At 38.4% G+C, this 24633-nt stretch overlaps 1 long non-coding RNA gene across 1 annotated transcript in view; it reads right to left on the bottom strand.

Annotated features, from left to right (window-relative positions):
- The window catches only part of LOC132237921 (uncharacterized), a 64064-nt gene that overhangs the window by 9776 nt on the left and 29655 nt on the right, over positions 1–24633 (bottom strand). The window contains exon 3 of the long non-coding RNA XR_009453694.1: positions 15220–15355. This is a non-coding gene — a long non-coding RNA (uncharacterized LOC132237921). The remainder of the gene's footprint in view (positions 1–15219; positions 15356–24633) is intronic.

Here is a 24633-nt window from a genome sequence, read left to right on the forward strand (position 1 = left end):
GAATCTAAAGCATATCACCCAACTCACATTCACTGATTCACAGGTAGCAAATTTTCAAAATTTCATAAGTAAATAAAAATTTGTTTTTAAAATATACCTTATATTTTAGAAATAAAGGTGAAGAAGTTGTTTTCTAGTATCAAAAATACAACAATATTACTTAGTTAGAAAACAAAGATTTTCTTGGTTAGATAATGAAGAAACTCAATCTCTAAGATTATCTCAACATTCATTAGACACTTACTATATATTATAACTTTAACAAAACATATTATAGCACCTTACAGCAAAAACAACTCTGGAAAAAACTCAGGATCCTCATTAAACCAACACAAGTTTGCAAAGAGGAGAGGTGAGAACTGTCCTGTTATATAAAGAGGTGTTTGTAAAGGGGCACGGTCAGAAAAAGGGAGATGATTTAGGAATTTCGGGGGGTATCAATGCAAGACATGATGGCTAGTACCACGATCATAGCAGTGAATAGCATGAAAAGTAGTGGGATTTTGGATATAGTATGGAGGTGAGGCAATAGAACTCATTGACGGACTAATTATGGGGTAAGAGGTAGGAATAAAAATCAGGGATAATATTTCATATTAATGAACTTCACACAAACAAACATCAAAGGATCATTGAACATTTTTAAAAAGTCTCAAAAATTAAAAGAATAAAAAATAAATGAAATAGGAGAAAAGAAACATAAAAATTATTAGCCATTATATTCATAAAACAAGAACAAGATCCCAGAATCCTATCTAATAATAGACAAACATGGTAATTGATCATACCTTCACTACTCCTCCCATTGGCTAATCAGCGAGATATGCAAATTAACCACCAACAAAGATGGCGATTAATTTGCATATGTAGGTGCGAAGCGGTGGAGCGAAGACTGAAGGTGGCTCCAGCCGGAGCAAAGGCCTGGGTCCCGGGTGCCAGAGGAAAACCAGTGCTGGCAGCCAGGGGAAGGGAAGGCCTATTGCATGAATCTTTTCATGCAACAGGCCTCTAGTATTTAAATAAAACCGGAGATTATAAGAGAAATTTTAGAAAACAAAAAACATGATTGCAGAAATTAAAAGTTTGTGAAAAGTTAAGGGAAAATGATTTACAAATTTGAATTAAAAGCAAAGGAGATAATTTTCAAAATTGGGAGTTTTGAGAGAGAGACTAAGTTAAAACTGTAGAAAATTTCCCAGAACTAAATAATGTTAATTCCTACATTGATATGACTCTCAAGATCTCATACAAGGATTTGAAAAAGATCCATACTAAGGGAATCCCTATTAAATGTCAGCATAGAAAAAGAAAAAAATCCTAAAAGCTTTCAGAGGTAGAAAAACAATCAGAACATATGTAACACAATCTTCTTAATAGCAACAACGGAAGCTAGAAGGTAGTGGCATAATTCATTCAAAGTTTTGACTAAAAAATAATTTCCAAACTATAAGCTTATACTCAAATCAACTACTAATCAAGTATGAGAGTAAATAAAAGCAATTTTCAGACACAGATTTAAGATATTTATCTCATAAATATTTCTCAGGAAGTTATTTGATCATATTTTTACCAATATGAGGAAGAAAAACAGAAAAGGTGAAGAAACGTCTTAGGATATTAATTAAAAGAAGCCTTAGAATATTAATTAAAAGATAGTGGAATTGAAGGCCTAGAGATGAAAAGTCCAGATTTTTTAAAAAAATATCTTTATTATAGAAAATAATACAAATGTCCCCCCCCTTTTTTTTCCCATTGACCCTCTCTACCCCACACCCACCCCTCCCAGGCCTTCACCATTCTATTGTCTGTGTCCATGGGCTATACATACATGCATATAAGTTCTCGGGTAAATCTCTCCCCACCATGCTCCCACCCCCACCTTCCTTCTGAGTCTATTCCATGCTTCTATGTCTCTGGATCTATTTTGTTCATCAGTTTATTTTGCTCGTTAGATTCCACATATAAGTGAGATCATGCGATATCTGTCTTTCTTTGACTGGCTTATTTCGCTTAGCATAATACTCTCCAGGTCCCTCCATGCTGTCTCAAATGATAAGAGATCCTTCCTTTTTATAGCTGCATAGAAAAGTCCAGATTTTCAAAGCTCCAAAAGGCATAATTCAAATAATGAAGTGATACTTAATTTTTAAAATAGATTAAATGGGGAAGTTTAGCTTTATTGGAAAAGTTAGGAGATTAATCAGTGGTTGGCATATATGAAACCAAACAAAAACAAAGGCAAATGTAAACTTCAGGAACAACAACAAAAAAAGCTGTATAAAAAGCAAATTGTAATTATCATTATATTGATCATCTCTAAATAATATTTCCATAATAACAATATCAGTAATATAAGCTCTGAATATTTATTTAACACCAAATTGTAAAATATCTCTATTGGCAGAATAGAAAGAAGATTGTATGAGTGAATGTCGGAGGGAATGTGGCAGGAGTGACAGGGCAGGGGTGTACAGAGCTAAATTCTCATCTTTAATAACAGGAAGTTCATAGATAATGTCTAAAATTAAAGAATCAAGAAATACTAATAAAGCATGTCACTTGGAAATACAGACTTAAATACTTGAATGTATAAGTTAAAAGTTAAAAGTGTTGCAGATGGTTGCCAAGAGTATAAGGAAGTGAAATGGAATTGGATATATCAAGGTTCTGCTGTTTTTATTATAAACTCAGTAGTATTATATGACTTTTAAAATATCTATACATATATTAAGATCCCTTCTATCATGTTTATTTTACCGTTAACAAATTTTCATATATCTGTGGAAGCAGTGGTCACACCTAAAAATGTGCCAGAGAAACTTGATCATTGGATACAAAAATGTCACCAACTTTCTCATGATATAGCTTCCAGTCAGGAAGAGAAACATCGTTTTGAAAATAAAGTGATCACATAAGTTAGATCAGCAAATACCTACCTTTAAAAAAAATAATCCATCAGATAAAGTATGAGTAGCTAGAAAACCTGAAACTAGGTGTTAAACTGCATTAGCAGCAGTATCAACGCTTTCCTTCCCCATTTCCCCAAGAATCCAGTTTGGTGAAAATTAACTGATGTTAGAACCTGTCATTTTTTCCAAAGTGATGAATTAATTTATACTTAGAGCCAGGGCCTTATTCACTGTTTATCCAAGTTGTGAGGGATAAGTCGAGGAGAGACAGGCTATTTGGATTTATTTAATTCTGTGCTGCGCTCCATGGAGTGACCAATGTCTCCCCTTTACTGACCAAGTGAGCCTTCATTAGGATCCCATAAGGGAAACTACTATTTAATAACTAGAGGCCTAGTGCACGAGATTTGTGCACTCAGGGGAGGGGGCGTCCCTCAGCCCAGCCTGCACCCCCTCACAGTCCAGGAGCCCTCAGGGGATGTCCAACTGCCAGCTTAGCACTGCCACGGGAGAGGCTCCTGCCACCACAGCTGCTCTTGCCAGCCGTGAGCCCGGCTTCTGGCTGAGCGGTGCTCTCCCTGTGGGAGTGCACTGACCACCAGGGGGCAGCTCCTACATTGAGCATCTGCCCCCTGGTGGTCAGTACGCATCATAGCAACTGGTCTTTCTGCAGTTCAGTCGATTTGCATATTAGCCTTTTATTATATAGGACTAGAGGCCTGTTGCAGGAAGAGATTCATGCAATAGGCCTTCCTTTCCCCTGGCTGCTGGCACCGGTTTGCCTCCAGCACCTGGGGCCCAGGCCTTCGCTCTGGCCGAGTTCTGGCCGGAGCCGGCCCCAGAAATGTCAGGCCTCGCTGCTCTGCCGGCCCCGGGGCCTTGAGGCCTCGCTGCTCCGCTGGTGCCAGGGGCGTCAGGCCTCACTGCTCCTCCAGCCTGGGCCATCAGACTTCGCTCCACTGCTTGGAGCCTATGTATGCAAATTAACCGCCATCTTCATTGGCAGTTAATTTGCATATCACACTGATTGGCAATGGGAGGCATAGCGAAGGTACGGTCAATTACCATGTAGATTCTCAAAATATTTTCCTCTGTCAGAAAGAAACATCCCCCCGCACATACACACGACTGGGAATAATATGTCAAAATGACAGTCATAAAGGGACTATGTGCTCTGCACTTTTTTGTTTTGCCTCTATTATCAGGTTATTTATTTCATTAATGCTTATAGAACTGTCTAATCCTTTAAGCCATGTTCCATTATGTGTTACAATTATTTCCCACATGAGTGATTTTTGTACATTATTTAGTGCTACCAAACACACATTCACTCTTGTTACTTTTAAATTAATTCATAGCTACATCAAGCTTTCTCTTGCCCTTTTATTTAATTGAAAAAGATTAAAAATAATGTATCCTGAAAGGGCTTTTTAAATTTGTTATTTTCCCCTCACCTTTAAATGAGAACTTGGTAAGGTAACCCTCAGCTAGTACACATCTGAAGTACACTCAAGGTTTGCTGACAGCTTCATGAGCCATCGATGTAGCTTACTCTATAGTATGGAGGGGAAGTTCTCCTCCTACATAAACCATTGTTCTACAGGTGATCGTACAATACTTTGTGACCTAAAAATAAATGCCTGCTAACAGAAATGCTAATTTTTCTCCTTTTTAACCAAAGGAGAAACTACTATTTCTTGCATTGTACCCATTCTCTCTACAGGGACCAGTGTGATAGAAGTTTTCACAAAAAGAAGTAAAACTCATATTTCCTATCTTTTTCAAATTCAGAACCCGCTGCAATTTGGGTTACTACAAATAAAAATGAAATAAAAATATAGCTATGGGAACCGGGTGTTCACAGAGGGATTAGATTTCAGATTGAGTGTTCAGCTGCTGGAATATAGGAAGAAAGACAAGCAATGACTATGGGTAATCAAATACTCTGATGATTCCTGCACTAGTTCTTGATGTGTACTAATCCATGTTAAGAATGGGAGGTTCTACAATAGCCTCAGCTATAGCTGGACACTTTTGCCTCAGAGTTCTTTATGATCATGAAAGGCAAAGGGAAAAAACCCAAAACCTCTATAGTCAGAAAAATCAGTTATGGCAAAGAGAAATGCAAGAGTTGTGCTTTAGCAGGTGTGTGTGATCCTGGTTGACAAAAGAAAGAGGACAAGAGAAAGTGCAAAGCAGTAAGGGAAAAAGCCTTGTCAAGAGGCTTTTGGACAAAAATGAAATGGGGATAGATGGCATTCAGATTCCAAGTGTATAGGCTTAAGAGACTATGGGGCATAATAACTGAAATGAGAATTGACTTAAAACAGTTGGAACTTGTGGTTACTGCTCATGATTTATAGCTTTGACAAAGAAATCAGAATATTAGACTACAAAATTCAGAGACCAAAGTGTTCCTTGATGTTGTATTTTTTGCTTGTGTGCATTACATCAAAATCACATAATTTATTTTGTGTGGGCTATTCTCTTTGCTATGTTTTGTTTAATTTTATTTATTTCATAGTTATATTTCTTTTAATGCACTTAGCCTGCATTCATTTTGCTGAATTTTATTTATTGTATAGTTATATTTCTCTTAATGAGCATATCCTACATTCTATGACATCAACAAAAACTACTGATATGCCCGGGCTGGTTTTGCTCAGTGGTTGGAGCATTGGCATATGGATGAAGGGGTTGTGGGTTCCATTCCCAGTCAAGGGCACCTTACATTGGTAACAGATTCTCCAGCCCTGGCAGGGGTGTGTGCTGTGTGGGAGGCAACCAATTGATGTGTCTCTCTCACATTGATGTTTCTCTTTCTTTTTCTTTCCCCCTCTTCCCTTCTTCCTCTCTCTCTCTCTCCTCTGTCCCTTCCACTTTCTCTTGAAATCAATGGAAAAAATATCCATGGGTGAGGATTTAAAAAACAAAAAACTACTGATATAGTGACTCTTTGAAAAAAGTTCTGACAGAATAAACTCCAATATGCCATTTACCTTATGCAATTTTTATTTTCCCATATTTTTCCTTAATAACTATGGAAGTAGAGATTATCAAAACTCCCATCACACACCCAGTATGGCATAAATTTCAGTTCGGCATTGCCTATTAAACCGTACCTTATCAGGGCACAAAAATTAGAGAAGGCACAATTTGAAAAAGAAATTCTTAAACTTTTTATCACAAAGTAATATTTAATAATTCATTGGAACAAAATAAGAGGAAACTGCCTTGGAGGACGGAAAATAAAAAATAACACTACACGGCAAGGAGAGGCATAAATATAGACAGGCTGATGGGAAATAAGCCGGTAGCACTGTCATGCTCTTAACTGTGAGTTCTAGCAAGACCACAGCTCTGTGCCTGCCCAGAGCGGAGGGCTACACATAGAGCCCTCACACGTGTGGCACCATCTGGTGACAGAATGAACAAATAGGACTGATTAAAGCTGCATGAATTCTATAGCCAGAGAAGACGGAGGAGGAAGCAGGGAATCAAGATAACATGGTTACATGTGCTCAAGTTTATTTCTTTGGCAGTCTCTCATGCTTCATTCTATCTCCCAAATTCACTTTCTTCTTGCCAACCAATTTATGGACTACCCACCTGAAGTAAAATCAGGTGTGTTCACCTTTGGCAAGAGAAATAGATGCATTTTGAGCTACTTTTTGAGCTTGGATCATTTCTCAAGATGTCTTCACTATCTCTTTGGACTCAAAAAGTCATTACTTCCTCTTTGTTAAAAAATGAAAAGAAAATCCAATATTTTTCAGAATTTACTATTTGGAGCTAGAACTTGGTTTATAGGATCTTTATTATTTAATTTTAGAATTGCCTATATACCCTTAATGTGATGTACAGGGAAAGATACTTATACAAGCACAGGAATGTAATGAAAGGACATCAGGGAATAAGTGATTAACCATTGAACTTGTGTTCAAAGATGCCAAATGTAGCCCTGAGTACAGATCAGTTCACCACAAGATCCATGCCATCAACATGAAGAAAGGGCAAGAAAAGCCTTTGGGTTTTGGTTTGCTTTGGTTTCATTTGTTAATGCAAATGATCCCATTATCCTATTGGTACGTAAATGTTTGTCATTATAATAAAAGAACAATGAAGCCTGTGCTTCAAAAGAGGCTGTTTGCTTGACATTCTGAAAGTCCATAACTTTTCTAAATGTTCTGGCTGGACCTAAAAGAAAAATCCTGAAGGAAGATGCTCCTGGCTGTCCAGAAACCCATTAGGCTACAGGGCTGAGCAAGTCCTGTAAGTATTTCACTGCACAGCTGAGATACCCTGGCTTTGGTGGATTAGGGTATCCCTGTCACTAATGGAATTCCTAACCCAGTGGAGGAGGGGAAGATTCTCAACCTCTAAGAAATTACTGCGCTAAGTCTGGGGAATGTGATGAGTTTTGTTTTCCTAAACAAACTCTTTCACCTGTTTCAGTTAACTTGTGCATTTCTACTAGAAAAAGCAATGCAGTCGGGGGGGGGGGGAGGCGGGGAGAGGAGCACAGAGGTAAAAGCAACCTGATTTTATTCATTCATTCATTTATTCATTCACTAACTTTCTTACTCAACAACTTATTGAATAGATTCTAAGTGCCAGGTATTATTTTGCTAGGTAATAGAAAACTAATGAAAAAAAAAAAAAGGAAGGAAGGAAGGAAGGAAGGAAGGAAGGAAGGAAGGAAGGAAGGAAGGAAGGAAGGAAGGAAGGAAGGAAGGAAGACATGGTCTGTGTAATCAGAGTCAATAATACAGAGATTGAGGCAGACCCTAAACATTGCAAAAAATTTGAAAATTATATAATTTCTGCATTGGTTTAAGGTCTAACAAGGAGAAGTATGGAGTGAGAAGAAAGTATATAAAGCAGTTCTTGATGTGGTAACATCTTTGGTTTTCATGCAGTTGGTAAAATGCTTCCCAGAGGACACCCTGTGAGGAAAGGAGAGTGGTTATGGAGTTCATAGCACCAATGAAGGACTGCAGGCTCTGAGGTTACATATGTTTCAGAAGGTCAAGTAGCTAGTGGGACCCAGGGCCAGAAGTAGGGTCCAGGTATTTTTTCACCATTCTTTTCCTCATATCACACTACCTGTCATTTGAATGCAGCCATTTTTGAAAGTGAAACATTTGAGGAAGTTGTCCATTTTGTTGGATTGTATAACACGACACAGTCTTCAGCAGAAACAGTACTTCTTATAACATAGGCTTTTATGTTTAAAACACTTGCCCAAAGTTACCCAGCTCTTTCCAACGCCCCTCCGCCCCCCGCCACCCTGCCCCAAATGGCATGTTGGGTATAAAATTCTCCCCACTTGCAGAACAGGACTTATTTGCTTCACTATGGTCTTGAAACACCTGCATGACCATCTGCCTCCCACAAGCTAACTTCCATCTCTACAGAATTTTCAACACACCAACCAGAGACAATCGAATGATCACACTCCCTGGAATCAGACAAGCCCCAGAGATGCTATGCTATCTAGACAACACTCAGTAGTCTACTGAAAAGACACTCGATAATCTTTTGATTGCCCATTACAAAAGTCTTTCATAATAATGACTGTCACTGTCTTTACCATCTACGCTGGCCATGAGAGTCAGGTGGATTCTTTGATGTCACACATTCATCATGAATACAGTGAAATAAGCGATTCTTAGCCTATCATCCACAAATCCGCTAATTCACACATTCAACAAATTCAGCCATGTGCAAGACAAAAAAGAATACAAATCACTTTTATAATATCCTTTAAAAAATATAAAAGGAAAATTTGTTTTATGTTTACATGAAAAATATATACCTTGGATAAGTAACTTGATTTTTTTCTCTACTCCTTTATTTGAAAGATGAAATAATTGCCCTGCTCACCTCAGAGAGTTCTTGAAAGGATTAAGTAAGATAGCACATGTGACATGTTGAAATGTATACATTAATTTTCAAAGGGCAAGTTATTTTCATTGCAATTAAGCGACATACTGGGGAAGACAAAGCAGGGACTAAGAGCCAAGAGACCTGAATTCTAATGCTTGTCCTTCCTAATGTAGTTGTTTAAATTTGAGTAAGTACTAAACCTCTGTTTATCTTTAAAATAAGAGGATTAAAATCTGTTTTTCCCAATTCAAAATTGATTTAATTCTTAGCACATTAATAGATGACAATAGAAAAGAAAAACCTAAAGGTAATTCTTTTTTTAAAAAATCAACAAACATTTATTGACTGCCTGACCTTGTGATTTAATAAGAAACAACACCTAGATTGTGCCTTCAAGGAGCTCACTCTATTGGTAAATCTGTGCACCGTTCAGGTACTTGGTCGGGTCACTGTGATCTGCAGTCCTGTGGTTTTGCTCATGGTTTACTATCTTTGTATGCAGGGGCAGTTGCAATGGCTTCCATGTGGCCTTTCCTGCCGTAATAGCAATGTGAGGATTTCAAAATTTGCCAAGCACATCCATTCCAACTATATATCCTGAAATGGGGGGCTCGGGGGGGGCAACTTCCCAGGGAGCATTTGTGGACATGTGGAGCTCATTGCATTTGGGGACACACTGGGTCCAGGCCAACATTTTATCTATGATCTGACCCCCCTAAGCCCCTGTTCTGAGTGGTGAACCATAGTAATGTTTGAGTTTCCAGGAATGAATGTCATTTCAGAGACAGTGTCTAGTAATCCCTAAATAATTGGATCCTTTCCCCTTTCCCAATGAATATTCATGCTGGTGAGTATTTTCAGTTCCCACCGAAGAATGCTAGAAGGGAAAATGTCCTGTAAATTTTGGGCTAGAGAGCAGGGTTCTTCCTCAAAGGAATCTGGACTCCCCTTTGTTCAAGCAACTCTGACTCTATTAACCAGCCCAAGCCTGGGAATTGGTTGAAGGACTGGTCATCACTCTTTGCTGTGGTGACTCACATCAGACTTCTGTTCTACTTTATTAAATAAAACTTTAGTAGCTGGTCATTGATTTCAATGTTAGGATCATCATCATTATCATCTAGCCAATATCAAAGATCTATATTGGCTAAGTCATCCTGATTTCTACAGTGTCTCTGCTGCCAACTGTACTCGTGGTGTCCACATTGTCTTTGGTAATGATAAGCAATCACTATCTGTTGCCATCTAGCAATTCCCATTTTCTCCATTGAATTCCAGGAGTTTAGTTTCTGGCAAGCATTCCCCTATCATTCTTGGCCTGTAGAAAACATCCCCATAAAGCTCTTCAAAGAAGCCAGAGCTCTCCTCATGAATATATTTCTTGCAACCTTGCTCAGCCCTGGGATAGGGAATGTCCTCTGGGCCTTCCCAAGATTAAGGGGTGTCTGAGCAGGTCTTATATAATAAACACACTCCAGCATTCCAATCTCTCTAAGCCTTTGGATACCTTCTCTACAATATACTGAGAAAGTTCTAGCATTACAGTTGTATTGAGTGTAAGTTAACTTTGGGTCTAGGTTCCAGTCAACCAGTCAAACAAATTATTAGACTTTTTCTTCACTGCTCAAGGCATCTCCATGAACCCAGAATCTCTACATAGTACACCCTTTTTAACAAATTCAGCTTGATTCAACATTATTTCCTTCCAATCTAATCTGATTTGCTTAGCTGGGAATTTAAAACTCTAACCACATAATTTTTCCCCAAATTTGTCCAGAACATTTAAAAACAAGTAATATATCCCATCATACAGTTATTTTCACTAGGATATTCTATAGCAGAAACTTGATCTTCCTAAAGACTTGCTTCTTGTAGGTACTTGATACAGGTATTGAAAGTAAACATCTAAATAACTGTCAATGGATTCCTGGTATCTCTTTTATCACTGGCATTCAAATCTAATAAGATCAGAAAACCAATTCCAGACACTCATCTTTAACTTTCTTTTGCCCTGGAACTTTAAAGCTTCCGTTACAAATAACGTCAGCAATTAGTGTATAATCAGGGATGCAGAACAACTATGATATTATAGTATAAAAAAATTATTGTAGAATTACACCTTATACAATTATGGACCCTGAGGTAATAAAGGTCTAAAAACGATCAGAAAGATGTCACTGTTCAACCCTGGCATGAGCAAACCAGTTGAGTTTTCAGGAAGTTAAGCATGGCCACATGGTTCTGTGGACCATGAAGTAGGCTGATGTAGAAATCTATGGGCATGGCTTCTGTGATTTTACAGCAAAGGATCTGCTGGTGGGCTCTGCCTAGATAGCTCTTGATCAGAAGCACCAAGTGTTGGGAAGAACTGGATGCAGAATGGAAAAGGAAAGAGCACAGTGAGAGAAGTACACACAAAGGTCCTGGTATAGGAAGAAGTTTGGTTTATTTAAGACAGCGAAGGAGAAAAGTGTGGCTGAAGGTAGAAGAGAAGTTAATTTAAAATGACGCTGCAAAGATAGAAACAAGTCAAATCACATAGGGCCTTAGAGGAGTTTGCAAGTTATTCTAAGTGTGTTGGGAAAATATTGAAGGGTTTCCTAAGAAATGTGATCATTATCACTATCATTATATTTACTTACATTGTGCCTGGGACTATGGTAAACATTTTAATAATCACGCATCTAACATTTACTGAGCATCTACTATGTACTAGACATTATGCTGGATACCAGAGATCTACCAGTGAACTAGACTGTTGAACGTGGACCCTCTTTTCAAGAAGCTTATAATCTAGTAAGCATTATTGCATTTAATACTCAAAATAGATCTACGAGATAAGAAACTGAGTCATGGGAGGGACGTGTTAAATTAAATTGCTCGAGGTTATCCGACTAGAAATTTACAGGGCCCATATTTGGATGCTGCTCAGTCATATTCCCACCACTTTCCTTTTAATCAGCAGTCTTCTACCTGCCTCCCATACTGTTATGTAAACACTCAGATGAACCAAGGAATAAATCACTGGGATATGATTAATTTCTTAATCTCCTCGTGGTCCTCGGTTCTCTCTGCCTGTGTCAATGTATGCATCTTAGGTGATCAATTTCACTTGAGCAAGGAAATGAGACAGCCTTGAGTATGTGAAGTGTCCTTTGCAGAATTCAGAGCAATTACATTTAGCAGTGCTCAGTTTATCATGTGTGTGGCGTGTGCTGAGCAGGCACTTTGCTGTCCATCATAAGTCCTGAAGTTCCACATTACACTGGACATGCTCACTGGGATGACACATCTCCTTATTGGAATCATATAGTTTCGTCATGTTGTCTTTCCTTAAACAGGAAGTGTAACCATAAGTATTTAAAAGGAGTTTTTTTGAAAAAAAAGTTTCTGAGTGACTCCAAGAGAAAGAGAGTTAATTTAATGCTGACTTAAACCAGCATTGGACAGATAAAAATCTAAATTTGGTTGTCATAACTGTCAGGACATTTAGAAACCAAATAACTCACACCCTGCTAATTGCTTTTATGTTCATTTATCCAAGAGACGTGAGTCATCTCTCTCAGAATCCTCATTCTGACTGACTTACACCTTGTTGATGACAGCGCTCTGTGTTATTCGCACAGAAACTCCCCGAGATGTATTTTGTTCAAAATCATTTTAACTTTCCCTGATTTGAGTTTATCTGATAAACTTGATTTCTTCTCTGCAATATGTGACCTAGGGGCCTAACCTAGGCTGCCTGTCTGTTCTGTATCCAAAGAGTTGTTCAGAAGCCAGGAAAGCGGAATTTCTGAACTTTTTGCCGCAAAGGGTGTTGACGTGGTGATGACAGATTAATCTAGGCACATGATTGCTGAAGCTCTGTTTTGGAAGTGTTGATTCTTTTCAGCAAGGGATCCAAAAACACCATGAAACACAATAGAGACATGAAAATCCACATAGTGCATATGTGAGTCTATTAAAACAAGGGTCACCACATTCCAGGGCATTCAAGAAGTTATTGCATCACGACTCAGAGTCTAGATATACCTTTCTTAATTGGGTATGAAATATGAGGGATTATTCCAATATCAAGGAAGGAGAACTAATATAAATGTAACTCATAGAATGTAATGTTTTAAATATTTATTGACAGAAAAAGTCTGCTAATTCAGATTAAAATTTTATCAAGATTTGCACACACACACACACACACACACACACACACACACACACACACACACACCAGCATTCAGTAACAAAACATTTTGATTAATCCTTGATCCCCATTTTGTAGAACTGGAAATAACAACTTTACTTAAGCACTTCCAAACCAGCATATCCTCCCCATTCCCAGGCTTATCTCAATACTGGGAAGCAGATGTGTGAAGCCTGAAACAAATGTCTAGTTTAAACCTATTTTTGGCAAGTATTTCCTTGGTCTAACTTTTTTTTTTTTTTTACACCATCAGCTGTTCATTAGAGGGACCATGTTAGACACAAGATTGGTTTTCCAAGAATTCAGCTATGGAGACTAAACCTTGACTCCCCTAAAGTAACTCCCAAAGACTTTCTATCGTACATACCTGGGAATTTCACATAAAGGACATATTGGCACATAATTAAAACAGAATTAATGTGTTTGTTCAGTATAGGGAGTGGTAGTACAAATTGTCTGGAACATTATTCCAAATGGGAGGATCCAGCAGTAGGGATCAATCTTTCAGCTGAGTCAAATGTTGGCTTCTCTTCTGAGAATTCCGATATATGCACACCAACAAGTGCTACAATCAGGGATTTTGTTATGTGAATGTCTTACCAGGAGACACTGATAAAAATATTAAAATAGTTTTTCTTGCCCTACCCTGTTTGGCTCAGTGGTTGGAGCATCAGCCTGCAGACTAAAGGGTCCCAGGTTTGATTCCAGTCAAGGGCATGTACCTTGGTTGTGGGCACATCCCCAGTAGGGGGTGTGTAGGAGGCAGCTGATTCATGTTTCTCTCTTATCAATGTTTCTAACTCTCTATCCCTCTTCCTTCCTCTCTATAAAAAATCAATAAAATATATTTAAAAAAGGTTTTTCTTTAAATGAAGAACTATCTTGATATTATTGCCATTGATATTTCTGTTGTCATAAATGCTTCAAAGGTACCCCAAGCTTATATAAAATAAATTAAGTTACAGGATTGCTGTTTTTCACAAATGGAAACAAGAGCATGGATAGATAACATAAGGTCATAGGATTTACCAGCAGGCAGAACCAGAAAGAAAACAATGCCTGCTGTATTATTTTATTCCTGCCACAATAAATCACCCCCTTTTGAAAACACTCATAAAACAGGGCATGCACTCAAGGCCTGGTGTGATTTCTTTATCATATTAAGAATTCTTAGGAGCTTAATCAATTTCACTTAATTTATACCTCTCTATGCAACAAATTAAAGATAATTTTTAGTTGGTACTTCATTAGGACCCACTTGAGTTAAACAATCTCTACGAGGTGAACACTAAATTCTCTAAATAAATTTCCAAATTTTCTGAAATATTTTATTAATGGGTTTTATGAGAAGAAAATAATTTCTATCTCTCTCTCTTATTCTGCCTGCCCCTCCTGCCTTCCCTCCTTTTTTACTCTTCCTTCTCTCCATCACTACCTTTTATTTTTCCTTCCTGTCTCTCTCCTTCCTTCCTTCCCTCCTTTCTTCCCTCTCTCCATTCCTCTCTTCCCCTTCCCTCCCTCCCTCCCTCCCTTCCTTCCTCCCTTCCTTCCTTCCTTCCTTCCTTCCTTCCTTCCTTCCTTCCTTCCTTCCTTCCTTCCTTCCTTCCTTCCCTCCTTCCTCCCTTTCTTATTTCCTGCCTTCCTTTTCTTCTTCTCTTTCTTCTCTTCCCCCTTCTTCCTGTTGGTCTTATTGCTTATTGATATGAAAAATTACATTTATAAAAAGTGGTTGTCATATCCAACTACCATATTATTATAAATCACTCTGTACACAGTAATATAGATTCCTTTCCTCACATCCCTACTCATATTCTTCCTGCTGTATCATTCTTAATCAGGAAGCAAGTGCATTATGTCACAGATAATAATCTCCTATAATGCAGGGATTACCAACACCAAACTAAAACACTCTGGACAAGGGTAAACTGCCCCTGGTAAAGGGAGGGGATTTACTAGGATAAAAGATATAGGGTACTGTCTATTTTACTGACACACACATCCACAGCCATAGGAATAATCCATACTAAAACTCTGGTCTATAGTTTCATTTCTGCATTAGTAAGGAAATTAAACACCTTACTATCAGAGTCCTCTGATTCAGGAAGTTCATTTCCTAGAGCAAAAGTTTAGGAATATTTTAAAAACCAGTTTGCAGCCAGGATCAGGAACCAGGAAGTATGGAGTGAGTAGACCGCAATCAGTAAAGCAGTACTTGGTTACCAAGCATTGGGGCAGGATCAGACAGGCTGGGAACCCTCTGGGCATCATGCTTCCTGGTTGTTAGAATGCAGGTCAATCATATGAGCTCAGTGCCAGGCCCAGAGCAGGATGTTGGGTGGGAGAGGCAGTGGTCATGCTGGAAAACAAATGCATGAGAAAAATATTTTGTGATTCTCTCATGAAACCACAGATACATAAAGGTCATAAACCTGATTAACTTCAGCCATTGTGTAGTAAATAACTTAGATCAATAATTCAATTTAATTAAACATCTTTAGTCACGGGCTGGAAATGTACTGCTGATTATTGGCATCAAAATGTATTCTTTCCATAGGTTAATAATACAGAATTGGCATGGCAGACTATACAGTATGACTTTCACTGCTTCTGAAGCCTAAGGGGAAAATTGTAGTGTTTTTTATTTTGTGAATGAGGTAACTTCACTTTTCAGAATCTTATCAATAAAGCTGTAACAAGGACATAATTCTGAAAGCAGTTAAATGAGCAGAGACTATATACTCCACTTTCCCCTCACATTTAATAATACTGTTGGTCAAACACCTAAGATGAAGTGTAGAAAAGAAAATTAATTCATTCATCTATCCATACTCTCAACAAATATCAGGTTTGGACTTGTAGATCTGGGGGTCATAAATTAATAAGAGGTAGTAGAAGCTGCGGCTCTTAAAAATAGTGTACCATAATTGCAACTCACGCTTTTCAGATCCAATAGTGTCAAACGCTACTAATAAGTTAAGTGAAATAAAGATTAAGAATTGACCTTTAGATTTAGCAACAGGAGGATCATTAGTGACCTTGACAAGAGTAGTCATTTTTGGAGTGGGGCTGGGGGCAAAAGACTGGTTGGAGTAAGTGCAAGAGAGAGTGGGAGAAGTTAGAGGCTGCAAATATACTCAACATTTCCAAGGACTCTGTCTTAAATGGAGGAGAAATGGAGCATTACCTGGGGTGCCACTGGTCCAAAGAGGGCATTTTAAGATGGAGAATTATAACAGCATGTTTTCAGGTAGATGAGAAAGATCCAGAAGAGATGGGAATGTTGATGATGTTGGTAAGACAGAGAAAAACTGCTGGGATGATATCCTTAAGTAGACAAGAGTGGATCTGATCTAGATCCTAAGTGGGGGAGTTGGCCCCTGCTAGGGGCCTGGATAGTATTAGCAGAGAAAGCTCTCAGTAAATAGTTGTGAATGGATTTTCAAATGCTTATTATGTTCTTTCTCAAGATGTTAATGTCGTTCTGTTCTTTTTCATATGTGTGTATATATTCTGACTTGCTCTTTTGTAATTTAAAATGTGGTTCAGAATTCAGGTGGGGTAAATAGGCATCTCAAAGGAATGACCCTCCACACATTAATGTTTATGGGAAATATAGTCAGATTGTGGAAGGCAGGTTGCTTTTGGTCTGATACTGCTGCCAACTACCCTCAAATTAAGACATGGCTAGTGAAATGTCTGCTAAGGACACAGAGAATTAACTCTTGGGAAGGTCTTCACAGTCGTTCACAGGATTCTGAGGCAGGTAGGAAAAGTGAGAGCTCTAGAAAATAATTCCTCCACATATTGTACATTCCTTGTGCCTTTTTATCCAACTGCTTGGCTACACGCAGACTGATAATATGATGATAAGCAGGGAGTGCATTATTCCTCAAAAGATAAGCATCAGGACATTTCATGAAAAATAAAAAAACAGCTTATAGATCTCTGAGCTTTTCACCGAAGAGTGTAGGATCAATTCCTCCCATGTGAATCACTTTGACATTTAAAGAGTTCATGGAACCAAGAGAAAGGTAAAGCCCATTATTGTAAACGGAAAATGTCGTAACCCTCATGGAATGTTCCTGGATTTCTGCCATACAGAGAAAGAGACTTACAGTGGTTGCCATAAGGACAAATCATCACCCCTGTGATGAGTAGCTGATCAAGCCACTGAAGGTTTGAGCCCATGGAGCCAAGTGTCAGTCCCGGCACAGGTGGGCTCCAGCACCAGCAGCCTGGCCTACAGTCTGTCACCATCTGCACTAGGGAGACCCAAGGGGATTAAGAGACTGGAGCCCTTCCTTTGCTCACTCCCCTAAAGAGGAAAATAGACGTTGGCAAATATTTGCTTAAGAAAGATTCTTTCTGAGAGCTGGACTGGAAGCCTTTGCAGAGTAACCGCAGAGGGAGGATTAGAATTGTCTTGGTGGACGAGAAGGAGGTGTGGAGAAGGGAAGTTGGGTGTCACCATGGAAAGCTGGAATCCTGCTCTGCTGGGGCATGAGCCGCTGCCACCTCGGAATCTTTTAATTGCCACAAAGCCCCATTTCTGGGTAAACACAAAGGGACTCATTTTGAAAGAAGGAGGGGTGGTGAGAGGACAAAGAACAGAGAGGTAGCCTTCCTATTCAGAGAAAATGTAGGTAACTCACCCCTTATCACTGAGAAAAAGGTCCCACATTCCCGGGACTTAAAAAAGTTTAGCAGCCCCCCCCCCCCCGCCCCCCCATACAATGTCATATGTTCTGTGAGAGAAGGAAAATACCGTATCTGAAAGCTCAACAGGGCATGTAAAAAGAGCCAATATATTCGGAATTACCAATTCTAAAGCTCAAGCCATCATATTAAGAGAAGGAGGGAGGAGGGAATGTCTCAAGTTCCTTAGTGACATATGGCATTGCTGTCTTAAAAAAAACTAACTCCCCCCTTCCTTTATTTTATTGGAACTGTCTCAGAGAAGGGAACTAACTGTCCACCTTTTGTCAAAGCACTCCTAGCCCACAGACCAGGCTAGATTGTTTGGGCTTAGTTGAGTGCCACCGGCTAAAGTTGAGTGTGAAGGCAAGCAGCAATCAGAGGTGCTATGCTCTAGTTCTTTCTAATCCGTTTTTAATTATAGCATGAACACAATGCACACAGCAATAGGGAGCTTTCCCTGGATCCTCCTGGCAGGTATCAGCTTGTTTCCAACTGGATAACTTATTTTATTTCTTTTTTCCTCCTGAATTTTTTTATTTGAAAGGCTATTGCCCATCTTATTAAATTAATTACTACTTTTCTAAGGTATTAAAGAAGGATTAAATTTAGAGCACACAAAGTAAAGCAAGGGCTATCCCTTTTTGCAAAAACGATGCAACGACTGAGACATAAATAAAGATTTTTATACTTTTTCTGACATAATTTACGTCTTATAATTTGGTAAATTTATATTCCACAGTAAGGATGAGGAAAATTTAAACTGCAATATTTAACAAGTACAATAAATAAATAACAGCTTCAAATTCAATGATGTTCAATTTCATTATAGGTAGGATCTCCCCATTGTTTCTATAGTTCTGTAATCATCATTATTATTGTACATGCACATAGTAATTTTTAAATAATAAAACACTTTTAAAATGATATTTTATCTTCACAAAACTATAAAGTCTCATTATTCTCACTTAATAAGGGAGATCCAGTGACTTGCCCAAGGCCACAGAGCTAATAATAAGCAGAAGAATTAGAATCTGAATGTAGGATTTCCAGCCCCAAATTTACTCATCTTTATGCTACAAATACTGTAAATTTATGAGTATTCCTCATTTCATATTTTTCCTCAAGTCTTCTCCTCTTTCTACCACACACAAAAAGTTAACAGATTAACTTTGGGTTAGTATTTCATTAGACTAAATGTATTTCCTATCTCCTTTATTCATGCTTTTCATCAAGTATTTCTAAAGTGTGTCAACAAAGTTTAACTTATTCATTTAGGATGTGCTTTCACAGGCTACTTAATCTGTCTGGGCCTTGATTTCTAAATCTACAAAATGGGAAAAGTAATTGCAACTCTTAGAATTATTTAGATATGATTGAAGCAAAATGTATCTTTATTATTATGCTTTATTTTTAATTAGACATGAATCACACGCATTCATTAATTTAATGATTTTCTTTTTACGAGCGGACAAGATCTTATTGCAAATGTCATTAATAGTCTAGGCTCTAATCCAACATAACTTGGAGGTAACTTTAGAAAGACACACCGGCAAAGATTTTTCAAACATAAAAGGGAAGAAAGGAATTCCTTATTTTACTACCATATGATAATCAGCAGGGGGAACTAACAATCATTTAAGTGTTTTTAGAATAATTACACTTGGGGATGTTGCAAAATTTCAAGCTTGGCTTGACCTTTTGGTGTTTAAGTTTGTCTGCTTGGCATAAGATAATTTCCTGACTTTAAAGACATCAGGCAGCTCTTACTAGTAAACATTTTAATTATTCAACTTGCATAAGTGACTTGAAAACATATGGAATCAATTTCCCACATAATATTCATTGGTTAAAAAATTGTGAGAAGAATGGCTTGGCTATATACTTGGATTCAATTTTCTTGAACTTCAAATTTCATGGGCCTGAAGGCAGAGAGATTCCTGTTAGACCTGGAGCAACTAAAACAGAGTGGGCTATAATCCCAGGGCTGAACCGTTTCCCGTATTAGCTTTCATAGCATCAGTTTGTATCACACAATATATTTAACTTTATCACTGCCCTGCCCCTATATACCACTTAATACACATCATCTTTCCTTTAAACAGATACCAAAACTCTTCTAGATAAATCAAGCACACAACAATCCATAGACTATCAAAGAGAGCCAGAATGTATAATTTGTAGCAATGTTCATTTTACATGGACTTTTGATGGGGGGGGGGAAGCCCAGTTGATAATAAATTATTTTTTTGATAGAGTGGAACAGAGGAAGAGGGGAGGAGAGAGAGAAACATCAATGTGAGATTGGTTGCCTCCCACACATTCCACAACCAAGCTTGGGTATGGACCTGCAACTCAGGTACAGGCCCTTGACTGGGAATTGAACTGCAGATCCTTCAGTGCCTGGGCTGATGTTCTAACCACTTTGCAACACACGCCAGGGTGATAATAAAATTTCTGTGAAGGCTACCATTTACCAACCCACCAGTGCTTACTGTGCTCCAGACTTCTCTGTTACATGCTTCTCACTACTTGTTTTCTAATTACAAATTCCAAATCATTGGGAAATATAACCCTGCTGTTCTCACTTATTTTTCTGTCACTTCAGTTAATAGCACTGAGCATCATGTGGACTGCGTGGGATTGTAGCACTTGGTATGAAAAAACTCGTGGGAGGACATGACAGCAACAGTTATGTTGAAATGAAAGTCTGGCATACATGCAAAACCATCTTCCAATTCTTTTCCTTTTCCAATCTTGGCCCTACTATGATACATTATTAACATTCATTTCGCTATTCCTCCCAGTGATTTAATTTTGTGACACAATGATTTTAATATTCATTATATTTCAATTGGTATATCTTTAGAACTTTAGTAGAAAAAACATCATCAAATTTGAAATGGTACAGACTGAAGCAAAGTTAATCACTACACTAATCATTGGTCACCAAGTTTCCCAAGACAAAGATGAAGTCCATTGATGTCTCACTGTGGATAGAAATGAAACCCGCCACAGGATTAAAACTGGTTTGGGGTTCTTTGTTTGCATATACAGTTGTTTCTCATTATTGGCAGGTGCTGTTTGTGAATTCCCTTACTCACTAAATTTTATTTGTTACCCAAAAATCAATAATCACAGTGCTTTGTAGTCATTCATGGCCATGGGCAGAGCAGTTAACAAATTTGAGTCACCTCAGAAAGAATTCTTGTATCAGCCCTCACACTATAAATGTGTCTCTTCTGTGGTGAGTTTAGTGTCACATTTTTTTTTTTTTTGCTTTTTGTTGGGAATCAATGTTTAAGATGAAGAGCTGTCTACCATTTCTATATGAAAGACAGCTCTGATGTGCTTTCTGGAGAAAATATGGGGGTTAGGTAAGTTCTGTTCAAACAAGAGTTAGGAAGGTATCGCCTCTGAGTTTAATGCTCATCAGTCAACAATAATATCCAGTAAGGTGCCTTTACACAGAAACATACACTAAAGAAGATTATATACCAATTGGCTGATTAAAAATGTGATGAAGCTTATAGGAACCAAATCCTGTATTTCCCCTAGGAGCAATGGTTTAGTATTCCAGGAAATTTTATAGACCAGAACTACTGCAAATAAGGAGAATTGATGAGATATATGACATTTGTATGGTCTTCAGAAAAGGTCAGATTAAGAATTTAGAGGAAGATGCTAATATGTAGGGGTATTTTTTAATGAGATGATATATTTTACTGTATGTCTCATGCTCATCATTTCTTTTCTTATTATACTTTATTTTTTTAAATATGTTTTTATTGATTTCAGAGAGGGAGGAAGAGGAAGAGAGAGATAGAAACATCAATGATGAGAGTCATTGATCAGCTGCCTCCTACATGCCCCCTACCGAGGATCAAGCCCGAAACCAACCGGGACATGTGCCCTGATTGGGAATTAAACTATGACCTCCTGGTTAATATGTCGATGCTCAACCACGAGACTCACTGGTTGGGCTACTTTTTAATTTTTTTAGCCAAATTTTAGTTAATTTCCCCTTCCTATGGATAGCTCTTCATTGAAGATATTTTCTAAGCTAAAGCTCCTAGAGTGGCTTGTTTCAGAGTTCCCTGGAAGTTAGCTGGTGGCTATGTCCTCTTGACCCACAGGACTGACCACTTACTTGACAAAAGCACTGCAACCTGAAGCTGAGAAAAGGGCCTTCCCATTCAACGCACATGGATTCAAATTCAGGCGTTATCAATTCATGCATACATGCAAGTTACTCACCTTTCTGAGGCTCTCTTTCTCCCTTCATGTGTCAACTTACAAAGGCAACCTTTTCCTTTACTAAAACCAAATCTAGAAACCCATCGTCATGGAAGCAGCAGCTTGGTGAAGAGATGGGTGGAAGCCAAGCTGCTCATGGCATTTCCCTCCGCTTATGTTTCTATGAGGTTGTCTCATTTTTACCACCACTGCTCGCACCGCGAGGGGCTCTCTGAGGCTGGCTGTTCTCCTTCACTGACCCGAAGGTGGTTACAACCTCTTGTCTCTTTTTAGGGCAAATGAGGCAGATGGAATTCTATCATCACTCACTATCCAAGGAAACAGAGGGCTTGGACATCTAGAAGGGAGCGTCTCTGGGGGCTCATTTGATGGCGCCCCCATGTGGAATGAGGCCAGAAACTAGAATGTGAAAATTCCAGGGAAACAGGAAGCAGGTGAGAGCTGGACTGTCCATTCTTCAAAGTGGCATTTGGAATCTTATTGGGGCTGAGTTCTCCTTAGCTGTAACTGAATCAGAAACCAGCAGTGTGTAAACGAGGCTTCTGTTATGCTTTTTGTCATTTCTATATTTGTGTGCTTTTTGTTTTTTTCTTTACTATTTGGTGGAGCCCCTTTAAACTCAGCAGCCTGTGAAAAGAAAAAGTTTCAGGGTGCTAATGAATTCCATTTTGGATTTCTGACCATGGAAAGGGATATAACTGGAGACAGAAGATAAACATAATATTGAGGACAGCAATGTTAATGAGTGACACCCAAGAAACTTCAAGCAACAGTCATTTGGTTAGACGTTAATTCCCTACTAGGAAGAGTATGGAAGTGGTTGTCACAGGACTAAATATGACAGTATATGCAAAAGTGTTTAGGGAAGTAATATGGCACATAGTTCTGAAGTATTTTTACAAGTATACACACATATGCTAAAATTAGATACTATTTTTTAGAACTCTTCATAAGAAATTTAAATTTCTTCCAGAAAGGGGAAGAGTGATATGGTATTTAAAAATTGTAATCAGTCATTCCATCCATTCAGCTCAAACATGTCATGCAATATAATCATTCTTAAAATAAAATCTGTAGTAGGAATAATTATTCCCATTTTACCAGAAGTGAAGAGGTATTATGTGCATATTTCCAAATCATGAGTAGAGTTTAAATTAGGACTGACAACTTTTGGCCCTAGACATTATCAATAAAACTTGTGCCCGGCTGGCATAGCTCAGTGGTTTAGCATTGACCTATGAACCAGAAGGTCATGGTTCAATTCCCAGTCAGTGCACATGCCTAGGTTGTGGGCTTGATCCCTAGTAGGGGGTGTGTAGGAGGCAGCCAATCAATGATTCTCTCTCAACATTGTTGTTTCTATCTCTCTCTCCCTCTCCCTTCTTTCTGTAATCAATAAAAATAAACTTAAAAAAACTTGTTACATGAATTGATGCGAATTCCACTGCTCCTAAAACATATTTCATTTTGTATATTTTAAGCCTGAAAAAGTCTATTCAGTGCCCATTGCAAGACAATAAAGAAAAACTACTTCTGTAAATAGAGTCAAATGACTGCTGCCGGCCGGTAGAGTCAGGGAAAAGGGAATCAGAGCCTCCAATTTGTTTCCTGATTCGGAAAATGACTCATTGTGTAACTTTGTGAACGTTGCCTAACCTTTCAGCATTTCAGTTTCTGCAGCTGAAAAACAGGGATAATATTTGTCCAACTTACAATGGTAAATGCGCTAGAAATAATAAAAAAAAATTAATCTCATATCAAGGGATAGCAAAGCTGGTTTTTCATGTACCTGAGAGATCGCTGACACATGCACAAAACAGTTTCTGCCAGAGTGGTATGGTGAATGCTTCCCGATCACCTCCCCACACACCACATTGTGCACTGAACTTTTTATCCTGCCCTGAATCAGAATGGTAATCGCTGCGGGGTGTGTCCGACATGACTGATGAGGTGCTGCACGAAGCCTGTATCGCTCACCTGTGCTGGAGCGATTTCTGCCTGGTTGACAAGGAGGACAAAACTAAATAGAAGGGGAAAGATCCATACGGTGGGAATCAACATCCTTCTTGAAGTTTGATTCTGGGAAATATGACTGCAATCATGAATGAGGCAATTTCGTTTGCAGTCTTCCTGCCTCGTATACAACTGTTCTGTGTCCCTCATATTCTGGATGCCACGATCCAGGAAAGTCAGGTACAAGTTCGCTCTTGTACTCTGCTCATTGTCTTCTTCCCTTCCTAGTAAGTTTGGTTTCTTCTGTTTTTAAAGAGTAGTTATTTGCGATGGTTAAGTTGGGATCTTTCAATATCTGTTGCTTGACATATCAATATCTTTCCCCATTATTCTCACAATTGGCAATAATTGCAGTTCATTAAAGTCTGCATCAATGGCTTACTCCGGAATCACCTATTGCTGATATGGAGCTTTACCTTTAAGTGCCAAATTCCAACATATCTTAACTAGACAGGGACAGAATGCCATTACCACAACGAGAGAATATATCACCAGGATAGGTATGGAATTGGCAAAAAACAAACAAACAAACAAACAAAACCACTGGGGTGGTCACACACAACTAGACAAACACAGAGGTCCAAACGGAGGAACAGGGCTGTTTAGGAAATAATTGAGATTCTACATTATGAAAACAAAGCAGATTTCCCCCCAATGTATATACCTTTA

The sequence above is a fragment of the Myotis daubentonii genome, chromosome 7, assembly GCF_963259705.1.
Source record: "Myotis daubentonii chromosome 7, mMyoDau2.1, whole genome shotgun sequence".
NCBI lineage: Eukaryota > Metazoa > Chordata > Mammalia > Chiroptera > Vespertilionidae > Myotis > Myotis daubentonii.